The 19910-nt window shown below is 42.7% G+C and overlaps 1 long non-coding RNA gene across 1 annotated transcript in view; it reads left to right on the plus strand.

The window, feature by feature from the left end:
• LOC133050746 (uncharacterized) overlaps positions 1-19859 on the plus strand; it is a 37464-nt gene extending 17605 nt beyond the window's left edge. Inside the window, exon 3 of the long non-coding RNA XR_009691692.1 lies at positions 19770-19859. This is a non-coding gene — a long non-coding RNA (uncharacterized LOC133050746). The remainder of the gene's footprint in view (positions 1-19769) is intronic.
• Positions 19860-19910: the final 51 nt, after the last annotated feature.

Below are 19910 nucleotides of genomic sequence, written 5' to 3' on the forward strand. Positions count from 1 at the left end.
CACATTAGGGGGCAGTGAGTTAACCCCCATCCTTGTTCCAGGCTCACCAGTGAATCTGCCAGGAGTTGATACTGCAAAAACAGTTGTTATTTTGCAATTAATTAGGGATTGGTACAACTTCATGGCATTTGCACTATAACTCAAAAACAGGCAAGACTGGATTTTATACATTTTTTTCCCAACATGTACACCAAATGTGGCTGAGTGGTCCATCTGATACCATCATGACCCTGTCACCTGGGTCCCAAACCTCCTGTCTTGTTTCTCTCTCTCCAGCTCATCGGTCCCCTTGTTCTGTTGAGCCTTCCCTTGCATGCAGTTGGGCAGTTCCAGTGTCCTGCATTTCATCTCAATTACTATCATCTTATTGAAGCCCTCCTCTCCTGATGCTTGAACCACTGCAGTACCTTATAGCCTGGTTTCCCATTGTTCCCTGATTTGTTAGTTTCACCCCACACCTAAATATATCTTCCTTGCATTCTGCTACAATTGCCTTTCTCTTGAAAATTCTCAGTGGCTTCCCATTGCCTACCAGAATGCAGGTAAATTCCTCAGTCTCTCATTTTAGTCTTCAGTGGTCTGGTCCTTACCTCTCCCTCTAGACTCTCTCTTGCTGTCCTCTAGAAGAAATCCCACACCCTATTCCATCTGGACAATTCCCTACTTCCTCTACAAGAGTTTTCTAGCTCTGTGCCTAAAAAACAAATGTCATGCCCCACACTGCCTTTGAAATGAGTTCAAATCCTGGCTTTACTACTTATTAGCTGTGTGACCACAATTGAGTTATCTAACCTCTCTTGGAGAAGACTCTTGAGAGTCCCTTGGACTGCAAGGAGATCCAACCAGTCCATCCTAAAGGAGATAAGTCCTGGGTGTTCATTGGAAGGACTGATGCTGAAGTTGAAACTCCAATACTTTGGCCACCTCATGCGAAGAGTTGACTTGTTGGAAAAGACCCTGATGCTGGGAAGGATTGGGGGCAGGAGGAGAAGGGGACGACAGAGGATGAGATGGTTGGATGGCATCACCGACTCGATGGGCATGAGTTTGAGTAAATTCCGGGAGTTTGTGATGGACAGGGAGGCCTGGCGTGCTGCGATTCATGGGGTCGCAAAGAGTCGGACACGACTGAGCAACTGAACTGAACTGAACTGAACCTCTCTTTGCCTCAATTTCTATTCTATGAAATAGGGATAATGACAGTATTTACCCCCATAAGTTGGTTATGAAGATTAAATAATGTATGTAAGGCATAAATAATGGTACCTGTATATAGTAAATTCCAAGTAAACATTTCTATCATTTTGTTCTTTTTCCCAACCCCTCCAAAGTATATATTGTCCATGAACATTTGCTAGGCCATCCTAGTAAATAATACTCCTTTCCTTTTCTGCCTCTTATAGCCCTTGGTTATACTTGAATGATAATTCATCATAATTACTGGGTGCTGGGTACATGCTCAGTTCTTTTATAGGCATTATTGCTTTTAAATCCTTAGACTGGATACCTACCATTTGCCCCAAATCCACTCTCCCTCTTATTCACCTTGCTTTTTGCCACAAGAAGCTGATCTGTATGTCCAGTGGCTCCTAGTTGTATTTGACCAACAAGGAACACTGAAAAGAAGCAAGCAGGAAAATGTGTGGGTCAGAGTTTTTATTCCTCCAGCTCCTTCTCGGACATGTCACTGAAGAACAGCTTCCTCTCTCAGCTCAAGGTCATGGCTCCTGCCAGGTGGCCCTCTTGGTCCTGCTGTGTCCCTCACTCTCGGTCATCTCCTTGTCTCTTCACACCTGGGATGGTAACATGGCCCTAGGGCACTGCACTCCCCTTTTGGGTCCCTGAACCCTGACTGCACCTTTGGAAATACAATTGTCCCCCTATAAACTATCCTCTAATTACCCCCTGTGTCACACTGGTTGACACAGTTCTCATTACAACCCTACAAGGTAGGAACTATCATTTTCACCAAATTTGCCCGAGATTATAGCCCATACTCTGAATCACTCTATTATAATAAAGAGTAAGTAAGGTGGCTATTTCTCTGTGTATTTCCACACCTCTTCATCAGAATACTTTAGTTTGCTTTTCACCACATGAAAAAACACCCCAAAACTTAGAGACTTCTATAACATTTATTAGCTCACCATTCTGGGGGTCAGCAATTTGGACTGGGCTCAGCTGGGAAGTTCTTCTGCTGAATTTGTCCAGGTTTGCTGGCATGGTGCAGTCAGCTGGAAGATTTTCTGAGGCCTGGTGGTCCCTGGTGATGTCGCATGCATATCTGGCATATGGGGGGGGTTCCACAGGGGTGACCAGCCACATGTCCCCAGTATCTAGCAAGTTAGCCTAGGCTGCTTCACAGGGTGACTGTTCTAAAAAAAGCAGAAGAGAGCAAGCCTCAATGTGCAGGCACTTTTCAAGCCTCTGCTTACATCAGGCTGTATAACGTCTCATGGGTATAACCCAGATTCAAGGCCTGGCAAAATCCACTCCACTTCTTCGGTGAAAACAGCTGCAAAATACTTCAGCCATTCTTTTTTTCATTCTACCACAGGGGCACTCCTTTCTGGAAAGATCTATGCCTTGACAACTTCATATCCTGTATCCTCATAACCCAAGTCAGAAAAGCAGTATGGTCAGGTTCTGTGTTTAGGGGGTGGGGAGTATCCGCTTTACAGCTTGGTGAACATCTGACACTCTTCCTGCCTGTTACCACCAGACTGAAAATAATTCTGAAAGGGAAGTCTCTTAAAACTTAGCATGAGGGAGTGGAATTTTTTTCTAATTAGGCTTCAGCAGAATTTTTAAAAGAATCTTTCTTTTCTTCAGTGGCCTCTCCCTTGTTATAAATCTTAACTCCACCCAGTGGCATACCACAGCCAGCCTTGCTTCTCCTCCCCAGGCCTCCTCACCACTGTTTGCTTGGCAGCAACACTCAGCTCACTTTGCCGCAGACAGCAGTAGGAGAAGTCTTGCTTCCTGCTCGCCTCACTTCCTCCTTTTCCCCCTCCGTTCCTCCTGGAGCTCATCCTCTTCTGCTCATTCCTGCTCTGCACCCATCCTCTCAGGATCAGGATTCTGGGAAAGGAGGAAAGGTTAGCCTACAGAACTGCTCTATAAATACATCCCCCCCAGGCTGAGCGCTGCACACAGTAGCCAAGAGACTCAGCCAGAAAACTGGCCTTCCAGGAAGCCCTAAGACCGACTCTTAATCTAGAAAGTAGCTGTACTTGAAATTTTCACTTTGAAATATCTGTGATATCATGAAATTGATGAGGTCAGCCCTTTATTAATTTATTTCACAAGTACTTATTGAATACCTACTATGTGCCGGGCACTGGAAATATAAAACATGGCCCCTGCCCTTGAGAAACTTATAGTCTGGGGATGGGTGGGAGGAAGATAGAGACATGAAGAGATATATCAGTTAACAAAGTTAAGTATTGAGTTGGCCAGAAAGCTCCCTCATGTTTTTCTGTTATATCTAATGGAAAAATCAGAATGAACTTCTTGGCCCACCCAACTCGTACTATGTACGAGGGTGTCATGAGAAGCCAGGAAGCCATTGCACCCGGCCTGGGTGACCAGGGAAGGCTTTCTCAAGGAGATAATGCCTGATTAGGTCTAGTCCAGCACTGTCCAGTAGAAGTATATTACTGGCCATGTATGTTTAAACTTCCCAGTAGCCACAGAGAAAATAACCTTGATAACATTTCATTCAAGTCAATATATCTAAGTTATTGCTATTTCACTACCCAATCATTATAAAAATCATTAATGAAATATTTTACTTTTTTTTTTTATTGTACTAAGTCTTTGAAATCTAGTATGTGTTTTATAATGACAGAACATCTCAATTTGGACACTAACTTTTCAGCAGTTAAAGTAAAATGTAGTCCTACCAAAGCAATAAAGTTGTGTTTAATAGAAACACATTTTGTCTTGTTCCAATTTAAAATTTTTAATCTAAATTAATTTAAATGAAATAAAATTTAAAATTCAGTTTTTCATTTCCTTTAGCCATGTTTCAAGAACTCAATAGCCATGTGTGACTTGTTGCTACCATATTGAGAACTCAGGTTTTAAAGGATAAATAAATGTGAAGCAAACAAAGAGAGGATTAAGCATTCTTGGCAGGAAAACAAAAAAACAAAACCCAGTATCAGCAAAGGCACTAAAATCATATGGGCTTTGGACTGTGCAGTTTAGTAGTTTAGTATTACTGTGACAGAATGGGCAAGGCTAGTGATGGGGAAAGAACCAAATGTGGAGGGGTAGGCAAGACAATCAAAGCAAGCCTTGAGTGCTCCTGAAAAATCAAGGATCATATCTTTCATGAGAATGTACTTAATATATGAGGGAAGCTGCGCACAGAGAGAAGTCTCAGGTTTAGCCCCTGCCTAAGGCCACTAAACCCTATGTGAAGGAATCTGCCCTCCTGGCAGCCTAGGAAGCTCAGCCAGTCCACACCTGATATGATGGAGCTTGGCAAAACAAAGTATAGAGTGCACGAAGTGTATTTACTACAATCAGCTGAAACATATTTCAGTGACCAGTGGTTAAATGATAAATTATTTACCCCAGGTACACCCAATACAGTGAATAAAGAGCAGGATGTAGACAATAGAACCTTGGTTTGGAAGAAACAGGGGGAAGAGCATAGCATATAGTGTAGAACAGAAATAATTAAGAATCCTGGCAGTAGAAGGAATTCTTTGTATCCAGTATGGATCAAGGAGGATCATCCTTTTCCGGTTGTACTCCATGAGCGTATCTGAGAAAGGAATTGGAAGGACGTGATCTCTGGGAATTATCTGCTTTAGCAGTTCACAACCATTTGGTGCAGGTTTGTAGGCTAGGGAATATCCTAAAGTTTGTCCTAAGATTTGAGCAATTTCAGACTGCTGTCTTCCTTTTATGGAGTTTCTGTGGCAATGCACACCTCAAGAAAAGCTAATGGGCTTTCCATCTATTGCACTGGGTAACAACCACAGCCAGAAGTTTTGTTTGGTCATGCTTTTCAAACCTAGAAGTTTCTATTTTCTAGTCAAAAACCTCTATGCTTTATTGATACACCTAGACTACTAGCTTTCAAACTTTTAGTGTATAACTCATAAGAAATGAATTTTACTTCACAACCCAGTATATAATTATGCATGTATGTTATTAATATGTATGCATGTATAACCAAATCACAAGTGTCATGCAGAAGTATTTACCCTCACTGCATGAGGCGTTTCCTGATATTTTCTATTCCATTAGGAATAAAGAAGAAAGGAGAGAAGAAAAGCTGGTCACAATTCACCAAATTGATTTTGCAACCTGCTAATGGGTCACACCCAGAGTTTTAAAGCAATACCTTAGTTGAGGCCTAGTTTAATAGCCTCTCCTTTCATTTTAGCCTCTGCTTTGAAGGAAATAAAAACCAAACCCTTGGATAGAGATAGTCTCATAATTTCTTCTATCCCTCAGATTGCTACCAAATACAACTACACAAAGCATGTGAGTCTCCCCTGTCTTAGAGAATGTTTGACATAGAATGTGCTAGGAGAGCCTAGGAGGGAGGGAGTCAGAATTTTTATCATGTCCCAAGCTCATTTCCTGGGAACCCTCTGCCCTCCCTGTTTCTGTGTATGGAAATTGAACCCATCTGTAGTAATCAAGACCTCCCTTCCGTATTTTATTCCACTTCCTGTTATCTTTTCTAGAACATTCCTTCCTGTGCATTTGGGGCACTTGCCTCCTTGCCCCACCCCAGTAGTTCACATAGTGGATGTATGTGATTATAGCCCACAGGAGTTCTTGCTTAATTGTAATTACTCACATTAAAGCAACGCCTTGGATGATGCCTCATTCTCTAGGCTGTAATGTGGACGTGGGTGTGGATAGATGTGGGCCCTGCACACTGTGACTGGCCCTGGATTTTTAATTTCTAGGAGGCAGCTTTGTGTAACCTGGTAAAGTTCTCATACTTCCTCAGGGCTTTTGCTAACCCTCAACTAGAACTTGTTATTTCCCAGGTTTATTGACCTTCAGGATATGAGGAACAGTCTTATATTATTCTTATGTTCTTGTATGTTATTCTTATATATTATTATATGTCCCTTCCTACAAATATAAAATACCTTCCTTCCTCCCTTCCCTCGCCTTCCCTGCTTTTTACCAGCTTCTCTCCCTCTCTCCTTGTTTCTTTTTTCCTCCGTCTTTCTTTTTTTCTTTAATCCTCTCTTTTTCCTGTCATCTTTCCTCTTCCTTCCTGTTATCCTCCTTCTTCCAGCTTGTTGCTTGTCCTAACTGCTTTTTTTCTCTCTGTTTCTCTCTCTCTCTCCTTCCCTTATTCTTTCTCCCATGACTAATGTACCTAGTTTGCTGCTGCACTGTGTAATTTGTTTTGTCTTTTTGCATGGATGCCCCAAGACTTTCAGGCCAAGGGCAAACTTTGAAATCCCCTATGACAGTAACACCCAAGGTGCAGGGCATCTGTGAGTGGCTGGGCCTGGGAGCATGTTCCCAGGGCGTGGAGGAGCCCTGCCACACGTGAATCCAGAGGGGCTGCAGACCTCCCTCATGGTCAGCCAGGCCCCAGGGAAGTGGTTGGGGACCCTCCACCAGCTCCCCTCAATGCAGAAGGAAAGTTGGTGATGGCTGGCGTTCTCTCCTCTTCACTCTTCGCTAACCTCCCCCTTCCCATCTTATTAGGAAAAGTGTTCATTTTTTAAAAAAATCCTTCCAGCGTGGCTTTGTTGTCATTCATGAAACCAAGATTCCCATAGTTGGTTGTATCACAGGTCCATCTCCACCCCGCCCCCCCCACTTCTCCTCCACTCCTTTTCTCCACCTCCTGCTTTGTCAGCTCCTCTGTGGTCTCTGCCTCTTCCTCTCTGACTACCTCACCCTCTCTTCTTAGTGGACATTATTCCTGTTTTTCTCTCTTATCTCTCTTGAGATGAGATATGGCGGGCAGATGAGAGGAGAGAAAAACGAGGCCCTCTGGAGAGAAGTGTGTCAATATGCCCGGGCATCACCCAAAGCTCGTTCCAGAACATCCATAAAAACAGAGGAGAAGGACATGCAGATACCCAGACCCACAGATCTGGGGTCCTGCAGCTCCAAACGTGCTCTCCAACCATCCCCAAGGGATTCCGTCAGGAAGAACAGAGGCTTCTATCCTTGGGAAACCGTCACCTGCTAGTTGGCTCCATCACCCACTAGTTGGTATATTTGAGACTTTGCACAAGCATGTTAAACCTTCTGAGCCTTGGCTTTCCTATCTGTAAAATGGAGAGATAGTAATAATTTCTGAAGTTCCAGGCACAGGGTAAAATAATAAATAGGACAAGTGTTTGGAAAGTGATGTTTACAGTGAATATTAATTTCCTACTTTCCTCCCAGAGAATATGGAAACTGCTAAGACTTAGGAAGAATAATAAAGCTCGGCAACTAAAGCTGGTGAGAGCGGCACTTCATGTAGTGGTCGGTGCTGCTTCCTGTGGATAGCAGGAGCCTACAGGTCAATTTTTATTCTGGCTCTGCTGTAGTAACTGCATTCGTTTCTTTAATGTTTAAATAGTGCCTGCTTTCGCTTAGCTGGCGTGATGGTTAGACCTCCCATTAGTGTGCTTATTTATTTATTTTTAATTTCACTAGCAATGCGTGAAAGCATTCTCATGGGGGAAAAGCAAAATCAAACAAGATAGGATAAAACGAAAATGCCCCTTGGCCATCCCCAGAAATCCTAATGCAGTCCCAGAGGTAATAACAGCTTGGCGTGTGTCCGTTCAGACCAAAAGGAAAAACTTTCATTCACATGCATATGTGTCCCTACAGAAATGTCTAGATTTATTTTATAATTTTAAATATAAAATGTATCCTTACTGTTATTATTTTGCAACTTGGCTGTTTGTTTCTTTACTGGTTTAAAGTACGCTGGAGATCTTTTCTTGTCATTATGTAGAGCCCCATCTCATTTTTTCTACCTACTGCCATGCACCCCATAATCCTTCTAGAATTATATTCTAGCTAGAATATAATAGACTCAATAAGAGGTGTTGTCTTTTTCATCTCTGAACCCCTTAAACCTCTAACATTACCTGTCATATAATAGGTGTTTATTACTATGTTAAGTTATAACTATTTCTGAAAAGATTTTAGATGAATTAATATGCATATAACCACATGCATTTTTAACCATTCCCCTACTGATTGACTTTTAGGTTATTTCTTTTTTTCCTATTACAAACAGCAGTGAACATTCTTATATTTGTTTTGTTGTGCACATATGCGTGGATTTCTCTGGTGTAGGTCCTAAGAAGTAGAATTGCTGGGCCAAGGAAGACATCTTTTTCTAAATATTGATTGCCACAGTGTCTTCTAAAGAGGTGGCACCAGTCTACAGCCCCACATTAATATCTTTGTTTAGGTGTCTTTTTGACAATATCTTTCCAAAATAATCCTATGTTGCCCTTCTCTTTTTTTATTTCAGGAAAGGAGGAGGTATGATGATTAGAATGATTAGAATTAGAGTAAAATAAGAGGTGGTACAGAAATTCATTCATTTATTCATTCATTTTTCCAACTATTGATTTCATTGTAGGCCCTGCTGTAAATGCTGGGCATAGAAAGATAAACAAAAGCTTCTACACACCCCAGAAGATTTCACAGTCTGGACTGAATACTTAAATTTTTAATTCTTAAAATGCAATAGCATAAAGAAACATGACAACTAAATGCAAGGTCTGATCCCAGATTTGATCCTGGACCAGGAAAAACAATGGCCATGAAGAAAAATACTGGGACTTTTGATGAAATTCAAATGAGGTCAGTGGCTTAGATAATGTATTGATATTAAATTTCCTGATTTAGATCATTGTACTATGGTTGTATAAGAGAATGTCTTTGTTATTAGGAAGTACACATTGAAGTGTTTAGGGGAAATATACATGATTTCTCCAACTGATTCTTCAGTGGCTCAAAAATATACTATCATGTAACTCAGAGCTTTCCAGTGGAGCCTGATGACAAAAATGTTCTGTACCTTCTTTGACAATATGGAAGCCAAGAGTGTCATGTGACCACCAAGCACTTGAAATATGGCTAATGCAACTGAAGACTTGAATTATTAATTTTATCCAATTGAAATATAAATAGCTACATGAGGCTAGTGGCTACCATGCTGGACAGCAAGGATACAAACAGAGAGAGAAAAAAATACTAAAATAAATAGGATGAAATGTAAAGAATAGGTGAACTTGTATAAAGGGAATGAGGAAATTTTTTTGGATTATTCTTGTAATTTTTCTTTAGGCTTGAATTACATATTTTTAATTAAACAATAAATGCGGTGTAATCTCAGGGAAGTTCAAATTAAAATCTTACTGAGGTATATTTTATTACAATTAAAGTGTCACAAATAAAATTATACTAACCAGGAGCCACTAAAAGGACACACTTAGACATTACTGTTAGGTGTGCAAATAGGCAGAACCTTCTATCATATACACTTGCACAAGTACATGAGAAAATGTGTAAGGATTTCATTTTAGCTTTGTTCGTAATATCAAAAAATTGGATGGAGTGGAAATATTCACCAATAAGAGAATGACTAAATGTATTTTCTTTGTTCTTATTCTAGATTACTATAAAGCTCTTTACCACACTGAGACAAAACAATTTTTTAAATTTGTTTTATTGAATTATAGCTGATTTACAGTGTTGCATTAATTTCCACAATATAGAAATTGTAGAGCAAATAGAAACTGTATAGCAAAGTGACCCAGATTTTTTTTTCATACTCTTTCCATTATGGTTTATCATAGGATATTCAGTATAGTTCCCTGTGCTATAATTTGTTTATCCATTGTTGTTTATCCATTCTGTATAAAACAGTTTGCATCTACTAATCCCAAATTCCCAATCCATCCCTCCCCCAACCCTTCTCCCCCTTGGCAACCACAAGTCTATTCTCTATGTCTGTGAGTCTTTCTGTTTCACAGACAAATAAGTGATATGGTATTTATCTTACTTCATTTAGTGTGATAATCTCTAGGTCCACCTATGTTGCTGCAAATGGCGTTATTTCATTCTTGTTTATAGCTGAGTAGTATTCCATTGTGTGTGTGTACTATGTCTTCTTTATCCATTCATTTATTGATGGACATTTAGGTTGCTTCCATGTGCTAGCTGTTGTAAATAGTGCCACAATGAACATCAAGGTGTATATATCTTTTCAAGTTATAGTTTTCTCCAGATATATGCCCAGTTGTGGGATTGCAGTATCATATGATAGCTCTAGTTTTCATTTTTTGGAAAGGAACCTCCATAGTGTTTTCTACAGTGGCTGTACCAATTTACATTCCCACCAACAGCATAGGAGGGTTCCCTTTTATGCACACCCTCTCCAGCATTTGTTATTTATAGACTTTTTAGTGATGGCCATTCTGATATGAGGTGGTACCTCATTATAGTTTTGATTTGCATTTCTCTAATAATTAGCAATGTCCAGCATCATTTCATGTGTCTGTTAGCCATCTGTATGTATTCTCTGGGGAAGTGTCTGTTGAGGTCTTCTGCCTATTTTTTAATTGAGTTGGTTTTTTTTTTTTTTTTTTTTTGCTGTTGTTATTGAATTGTATGAACTATTTATAAAAAAAAGCAATTTGCTTTTTTTTAATTAAAAAAAAGATGTTTGGTATGATTGTATTTTTGTAATAAGAACACTGAAACTACACACACACACACACACACACACTCACTCAATCACTTATTCACCTTTATATGCATGTAGGAAAAGATTTGGAGAAATACACATGAAACAGTTACCAGATTATTCTCCAGAAATTTCCTCAAGTCCTGTGGAAAGACCACCCAGCTCCATCTCTCGAGTCCTTGGGCTGGGCTGTGGAGGGTCCTCTGAGCGCCTTGTGCTATAACAACAGAGGTGCCTCCAGCCAGCCAAAAATCTCAAGCTGGTGCCCATCAGCTTGTTAGCTGCACCTCTGCGCCTGCCCCACGGAATCTCCAGGAAATGCCCCTTAGCTCGACCTGCCATTTCCAGGCACACGCAGTTCCCCTCCCCATAGCCACCAGGCCTACGGGGCAGGCAGGGTCATTACTGAGTTCCAAGAAGGGAGTGTTTATTATTGTTGTCGGTTTGATGCTGATCCCAAAAGGACCTAATCAACAGGTAATAAGACCTCATGGGAGCGATTAGAAACCTCAACTTTAACCCTGTTATAACCACAGCAGAGACGACCAGAGTCCTGGCAGGACTCTGCCCCTCACTGAACAGGGCCTGACGGAGAGGAGAGGGATGGGGAAGCTGGAGAGGTACTGGTGGGTGTGCTCGGCGGTGGGCTGAAAAGGGAATCTGGGAGAAGAGGACACATCTAAAATCAAGTCTACCCAACAGCATACCTCGTCATGCTTAATGGAAGAGCTGTGCTAGGTGCATGAGGTACAAAAACAAATAAGCCGGGGTCCTGCCCCCAAGATGCTCACAGACACAGGAATAAAGATTTGCAATATGATAGGAGCTACACTACAGGATAGGTTTATTCAGGGCCCAGGCTGGTACAGAGGCAGGAATTATCAGCCTTGTTGGGTGAGTCAGGGAGGGTAAACACACCCAGTCAAGTGAGGTCTCATAGTACATAGATGTGACAGCGTCTGTTGGTTGCCTGAAGGGCTTCCGTTTAGACACCCACTTGTGACGCAGACCTCCCTGTGTCTTTCAAGCTGCCTTAAATCCTTTTTCTTTCTTTATGAGGTTGGATTTAAATAAGTAAAACTTAGTAGTAATTAACTTAAAAACAGATACTTAAACACTTGTTTTTGGTGTTACAAGTGGCTCTACCTGCCAACCAATGAGATAGAAAGTTAGTCTCATCCATTAGCAAAACTTAACAATGCCTGATAAGATAACAGTGTCATGAACCATTTCTCATTACCCACATAGTGACCAAGGGTGTTGTTACATAATCATCACATGAGAACACCCTTGGAATGGAACCGACTGACTACACATAGGCACATCACCATCATTGTCAATGGATAGCTGATAGATGTTTTAATTACTTCAAGTTCCCAAAGTAGGGCCTCTGTGATGAATGATGGAGACAAGGAAATGAAGTCACATCTTCAAAGGCCAAATCAGCTCCCGGTTTTTTCCAGCTTGCACAGAATTGCAACAGCTTCTCTCGTTAATTGTTGCACAAGATTCTGCATCTTGCATAAAACTAGCTGCAAATGTCACATCAGCCATCTTGATCAGGCCCAAGATCACAATCAGGAGGGTGAAACTGGACAGCAGCATGGACGCCAGGTCACTGCTCAACCTCTTCTGGCCCTTAGAGAAGAGCAGTTTGTACCTTTGCAACCTGCTTAGTCCTGGGTTCTCATTTTGCTAGAACAAAAGTCCTGGACACCAAAACCTGATACCATACAAAAACCAGGGTATGCTTAAAGTCTCAGAGCTGGTAAAGAACTTCAATTTCATTAAATGAAAAAGAAACATAAGATTATACAGGTTCTTCTTTCACAAACACGCATCATCACCTAGCACCAGGTACTGGGTGTGGGGGGAAAAGAACAAGATCTTTGCCCTTAAAGAGCTTGCACTCTAATTATAGGAAACAGAAATAACCAGAGCATGATGAGAAAAGTCAAGCAGTAGCAGAAGTTCAGGGGACTAGGGAAAATACCCTCACATGACTTGGGGCCAAGGGTCCCAGAAGTCTGAGGAGGGACATTTGAACTGGGTTTTGGATGATGGAGAGGATTCTCTTGGTTCTGGGGCCAGTGTTCTAGGCAGAGGGGACTGTGTGTGCAGAAGCACAGAGGTTGGCGATGGTAGGTCAGAGTGTACATGGTGAAGTGAGAGAGATGAGGAAGCAGAGAGAAGACTGAATGTAAAGAAATCTCAATTGTAAAAGTCTTGAAGGCCACAAGAACAAATTTTTGACCTAGAAGACCATGGGGGTGTTCAGGTATTTTTAGAATTAGCAAACAGGAAGTGTTTAAAAAAAAAAAAAAACACCAGCCAAGGATATATTTAGGTAAGAATTTGTGTCATCAAACAGAGAGTGATACTTGGTAGTCATGGCTCCTCTGCAGGACACTTCGATCATCTCACGTGCTCACACAATGGCCCAGTGACAGACATCCTGGACAGGCCACTGCCTTCAGAGAGCACACCGTCATGCAAGGGACAGACTCACGTTCAACCCCTCAACAGTGTAATGATAGAAATGAACATGGAACACAGTGGGAGCACTTTGGGGGACAGAAGGCAGGGTCTCGGGGGTGGCCAAGGAAGACTTCTTCAGGAAGTCTTGAGCTACATGCTGGAAGCTGACTAGGACTTAGCCAGGTGGAGAACTATTCACAGGACTAGTTACCAGTTCTTAATTTGAAGGTGCAGGAGGGAGGCAGAGACAGGAGAGACCGAGGAGGTGGCACCAGATTAGGAAGGGATGTGTTGGGAGAGATGGTCACCTGTGTGGGGGTGACTGGAGGGTTGAGGTCTGAGCCTGTGGCCTGCAGAGCAGTGGTGTCATGAACAAAAGTAATGTAGTCAGAAAGAAGCCCATCTCAACACGGGCTTGAATGCAGAAGGAATGATAAACTTCTGTGTGGTGCCAAGTTGGATCTCTGTTAGAGCAGCAGTTCTCCACCGGGGCAGTTTTCTCCCAGGGCAATTTCACTTTGCCTAGAGACTCGTTCAGAGGTCAGAGCTCTGGGAGGGTGAGTGCCCCTGGCATCCGGTGGGTAGGATTTGGGGATGCTGCACAATGCACAAGAGAGGCCCTGAAACAAAGAAGTATCTGGCCCAAAATAGTGCTGAGGTTGAGGAACCCTGCCCTAGAGCATCCCCTCAAGGGTGACCTGAGTGCTCTATGAGCAAATGGAGAAACAAGAGTAATTCAAAGACCATTAACAAACAGATTGCTTTCCAATGTACAGGTTTGTAGTTGTAAAAATCTTAGGAAGGGCAACAGAAAGCTTTGGTCAGGGTTCTGGGATGCCCACTTACGCTGACTACATTCTAGACCTCCAAAGAGATCATGTCGCTTTGCCTGGACTCCTCCTTTCTCCTGTCAACACGTTTGGCAGGATGTCACTTTCAGATCACCCCAGTGCCCTGTTCCTGGGTCCTCCTTCTCTACACATGCAAGGAAAGGGTAACCTGACAGAATTCCACCCATGCTCGCTATGCAACAGAATAGCCTGTTGTTCATGGCAATTGTATTCCTCATGCCAGAAGACAGTGTTCCCAACTTTATGAGCAATTCTGGGGGGTCCAAAGTCCACCTAGAAACCCTGGGTAGTTCTTGGATGGAGCTTAGAAACGTACATAGTTAGCTTAATATTTCCAGGAACCCTGATAAGGGGGGGTCAGGGGCCATAGTTGAGAAAGTCTTTCTATAAGAGTGCAAAGGGGTGGATGAAGAAGGGAATGAAGTAGAGGGGTTTATATCAGATCACACAGGGCAGAGGCAGGCATGACTCTGAGCTGATGGAAGGTAGATCAGAAGAATAGAGAGGTGCTGGGTACCAGTGACTTTCTGAGGTTTTATCCACAGAATCCTTTCTTTAGAGAATCCAGGGAAGTCTAACCTATAAACCAAAAAACCGGGGGATGTTCTGATTTAAGTGGGGTGAAAGGGCTCTCTTAAGCTTTGCCACTTCCTGATACTTCTAATAGCGAAATTCTACCAAAGATTTGTGAAGTTCATCAAACCCAACAGACTCCAGCAGACTTTATATTAGGAAATAAATCCATAACATCAAGTTTCATGACAACAAAGAGGGAAAAAGGCACACCCAGTTGGTCAGTTCAGTTGACGCTTGAGTATCTGATGATATGACCAATGTTTATTCATTCATTTAGTAAATATTTTTTTGAAGACTGGCTGTGGACCAGGAACTGTTCTAGAATATGAGTAGTATGGTTGGGCCACCTATATACTGTCTTTCTTCTAATTTTTTCTCTGCTCATCAGTCCAACTCTAAGAAGTTAGGGAAAGAAACAAAATGAAACTCACAATTTGGTTACTTACTCAGGCTTTTAGTGAGCTACTTGATGGTGGAATCCTGGAAATTACTAACAGTGAAACCAACGGCTTCTCTCCAGGTCCCTTGTTTGAATTCTCCTTGCCCTCATCCTCAGGTATAATGGGCTGAGTAGTATAGTAAGATGGTGAACATGTGGGCTTCCCAAGTGGCTCAGTGGTAAAGAATCTGCCTGCAATGCAGGAGGCAGCTGGTGATGCCAGAGACCTAGGTTTGATCTCTGGGTCAGGAAGATCCCCTGGAGGAGGAAATGGCAACCCACTCCAGTATTCTTGCCTGGGAAATCCCATGGACCGAGGAGCCTGAGGGGCTAACATCTTAAGTCCTCAAGACAGTATTCCTAGGGAAAGGAATTCCACTGAGGGACCCCAGAGAGTAGAAGCAAAAAGTCCATTGCAATAATACCGAGGCATGGCCGATGATAACGGCAGACTGAGGGATCCAGGTCAAGATGAACATGTGACCTATCCCTGCTCCCTCCCTACCCACCCCCCCACTTCTGTTTCTGCTTAGAACAGGACACACAAAGCTCACCTCTTAATATTTCCAAATAGTGCTGTTTTAAGAATCTGGCTGGCTAGTGTGTGACAAAAATTAAAAAAAGACCTGACAACAAAAATTACCATTCAAAGTAAAGTATTATTTTAGGGTGACATTATTTTTTAAATTCACATTTTTCATTTGTTATAACATGTAGCAGTTCTGTGAATACATAGATAAGAGGATACAATAGATATTTGACAGTGTAGTTCTCAGAGTATTTGCATATCCAAGAGATTATTTCAGCAAGTATACTTAGACTGACCCTATTAACCATTCACAATATTTTGTCTTGAATCCAATTCACACTCTGTAGACATGTCCAATTCACATTTCAGCTCTTAATGCTGTTTTCCCTCTTAGACTTTATATTAGGAAATAAATCCATAACATCAAATTTCATGACAACATCTACTCTGGCTGACATGATTGAAAGAGAATTTCACTCATGCCAGGTTATTCTGTTTCTTAATTTGTTCTTTATCATACCTGGAGAAGCAGCATCTTTTATCAAGTCCAAAATAGAGAATTGAAGCTACTGGTGAAGAATTCACAACTGGCAGCAGCCTTGGCAATGCTGGAAGGTGACTACAAGAAGTACTCTGAGGCAGCAGAGTTGACGGGATGGCTGGAGACTGATTTCCAGGCATGAATAGCTTTGCCACACGTGCCCAGGCCAGTTCTGCCAAGCTAACAAGGAGAGCATTCAAGATGAAGGTAGATCATTGCCTAAAATGGGCAGTGAACTTTAATGAGAAAAAAATATTAGTCCCTACGTACTAGGGACCCAGTCTCTTATACACCAGTGTTCATAGCAGCATCATTCCCAATCGCCAAAAGCTGAACAATCCATATGGCCATGAACAGATGAATGGGTAGATGGAATGTGGTATATCCATACAGGGGAACATTATTCAGTCATAAAAAGGAATGGCCTCCCATACATGCCACAACATAGATGAACCTTAGAAACATGCTCAGTGAAATAAACCAGACACAAAAGTACAAATACTGTATGATCCCACATATATGAAATAACCAGAATAAGCAAATCCATAGAGGCAGACTGTAGATTAGAAGTTTCCAGGGCTAGGAGCAGAAGAGAGTGGGGAGTTGATGATTAATGGGTTCAGAGTCTCTTCTGGGGATGATGAAAAATTTTGGAAATAGTGACGAGAGATATGCAACATTGTAAATGTAATCCCATGATTAACACCACCAGATTGTGCAATCCCCCAAAAATGATTACCATAGCATGTTTTATGCTATATATATTTCACTGCAATGAAAAATTAAATAGTTTTATATATATATAGATATAAAATGATTTAATTAATATATATTTTTTAAAAGCTGATATCCTAATATCAGGAGGTTGAGGACTGTGTTCTCAACTTCTAGGTACAGACAGAGGGAGACCATAAGCCCAACTTCATGTGGTCATGGGCCCCATATGGTTCTCATGCTTACAACTTCCTGACATTAGGATAGCAGCTCTTTTTAAAATCTAAAACCAGACAGTCAGATTTTTTTTTTCATTTATTTTTATAGACAGTCAGATTTTTAAAGAAACCTATGAAAACTGTACCTGGGAAATTAAACAAACTGAAGGTAGAAAATACAGTAAGCAGCCATCTCAGAGCTCCACAATTCAAACTGTCTCGGAAAGAAATCCATTTCTTATCTCGTCCTTGCCCAAACTTCCTGGTGGACATGGGTGTTTGTTTATAGCACATGCTGGTGGCCACCTTTCTAGACCTCATCTCCCATGTGTGGGGCGATGGCGCCTGTCTCCTCTGGCCAAGCACGTCTCCGAGCTAACACGCCTGAAACAAGATGAGGCTCCAGAATGTTCTGGAGGCAGAGCTGTAACACAGTGTCACCTTCTCGGCCAGCTCCTGGCTCCACTTTCTTCCCATCAGCCTCAGCTCCTACCTACTGGCGGTTCCATGTTTTCAGTGGCAGGAGAGGGCCTATGGAAGGCAGGGAGGTCTCCTGAGCTCTGCGGCCATGAGAGACCTACTCACCTCTCAGCCTCCAGCTCTTCCTTGCTGCCAGAAGGAGAAAAGGCGACTTTCTGGAATGGTGATAGGAGCCCAAAGGCAGCACGGGCAGCAGGAGCGGGCGGGCGGGCGGTAAAGTTTCCAGATCCCCAGGGGACGTAATCCCATTCTCCAGCCAGGTGCTGCAAGTGAGGCTGGTGGCTTCCAACCTTCTTGGCCCGAGGCCAGAGTTTCCAGGCTTCCCTCCATCCTGAGCTCCTTCCCATCATCTTTCCAACCAGAAGCTTGTTAACTGTTTTCCTGTGCTTTTATCCAGATTTCAAGGCACCCTCTGTGTGTTAAACTTCAAAGAAAGTTTGCTACAGTAAGTGCCATGCTGTAGCAAGGGGAAAGCTGCAAACAGCTCTGTTGAAAATGGTTTTGTTCAAATGAATGGGGCTGGGACTCTTTCCTCTCGCACCCCCCTCCCCACACACACCCTATTTCTTTCAGATGAAATTGCATTTGTGTCTGGATTAAGTTGCCTGGTATCAATCCTGAAATTTTTAAAGATGAAAAGCAGAACAGCCGCACAATATTTAAAATGTGAAATGATTACAGATTGGCACCGGGCCAATGTTTATGAATCATTGAATATGATCATAAAATCATAAAAAATAATCACCAAAAGGTAAATAAATTACCCAGCTTACTGCTTATTTTCACGTAGGGTCTGACACAAAAGCGGCAGCCATGAATGATTTATACCTGTTTTAACAATAATACTCATTTTACTGAAAGATGGTCAGCACTTGGACTGCTGTGGGCAGCGTGCCAGTTGTCGAAAGGTTAATGTTTCAGCAGCAATACATTAAATTATGAATAATACCAGTCCCAAAATGGAAGGTTATTAGCTCAGTATGCTTAATTAGCCCAGCTAGAACTTTGCCATCAAGTAGCAGTGCCCATTACTGCAGCACTTGCCTTGATGGGGGATGGCAGCTTTGGGATTCTAACGGCAGGAGCCGGGGCAGGTAGAGGTGGGAGGGGTGTGGGCATGTTCTTTCTTTTCAACTCAGGGCACAATTATTAGAAGCATCTCAAAGCTGGTTTTCAGGATTTTGAGCTTTCCCATGGTTTACCCAGGAAGTCTTCCCAGCAAGAAAGGGCAGAAATGACCTGGGAGGGGCATGGTACTTAGTGTTGTGGATACAGGGGATGGTTCACAGGCTGGGCGAAGCCATCAGCATTCATCCAACATGGGCATTTACTGAAAAACTACTGCCTACCAGGCACGTGCAAAGCAGTTAATGAGACCAACAGGTTCTCAGATCTAAGACAGGGGAGAGCCTTTAAACAACCAACTATGCAATTAGTGCCTTAATTACAGCCTCGTGACTGCTAAGAGGGGCGGGTTTAGAATGCCGCTGGCACCTGGACTGGAGTCAGGTTAAGGGTTTTTGGAGAAGGCTTCCCGTAGGAGGTACCATTCACTCTGATCTCTAACGGGTGAGTAGAAATGAGCTAGGTGAATCTCCAGGAGAAATTCTTTCAGGCAGGGACTAGCTAAATCACGCCAGAGCCTCCAGAAAGGATGGTGCTAGAGAAAGAGGCAGGCTTTAGGCAAAAGGAGTATTGACAGTGTGCTTGCCTGCCAGGCCATAACGATGCTGTTGAGCACCTCGCTTGTGTGGTTGCATGAGTCTGTGTGTGCATGTGCGCCTACACCGGGGCCCACGGCCACCCATCCTCCACTCCTCCTGCTGTCTTTGCCCTACTCGGTGCTCCCATTTTAAACTCCAGGCCCACAGACAGGGGTAGGGCCGGACCCACCCCTGGCCTTCCTGCTACATCCCTGCTGTCTGCACCACCGCCCAGCTCTACTTAGTACTATTAGTAGCTTGTTTTTCTAAGCCCAAAAATTCATTTTCTTTTCCCGCCTCACTTCCAGAAAAATAAATAAAAGTGAACACATCACTCATTTAAGACGAGGAATGGAATTTAGGTTGCGTTTTTCTTTCTATTTTTATGATTAGTTAGAATTTTCCTGGGAATGCGGCCAGGAGGGCATTATGGTGAGATAATGTCCTGTATTTAATCACGGCTGCAATGGCGAGCCGTGTTCTGTGGGGAGAAGCCGAGTTAACGCATCTTCCCTGTCTTGTGTGTTTTCAGGGTACCGCGGGTAGCCCAAGATGAAGACTGGGCCGAGAGGCAGCTGGGCTCCAGGCCTGTGTGACAACCCACGGGTGGACAGGATGCAGCCATGACTCTCTTCATGCGGGACCCATCAGCCCTGAGAACCCTGAAACCCCC

This window comes from Dama dama, chromosome 4 (assembly GCF_033118175.1).
Source record: "Dama dama isolate Ldn47 chromosome 4, ASM3311817v1, whole genome shotgun sequence".
Lineage (NCBI taxonomy): Eukaryota > Metazoa > Chordata > Mammalia > Artiodactyla > Cervidae > Dama > Dama dama.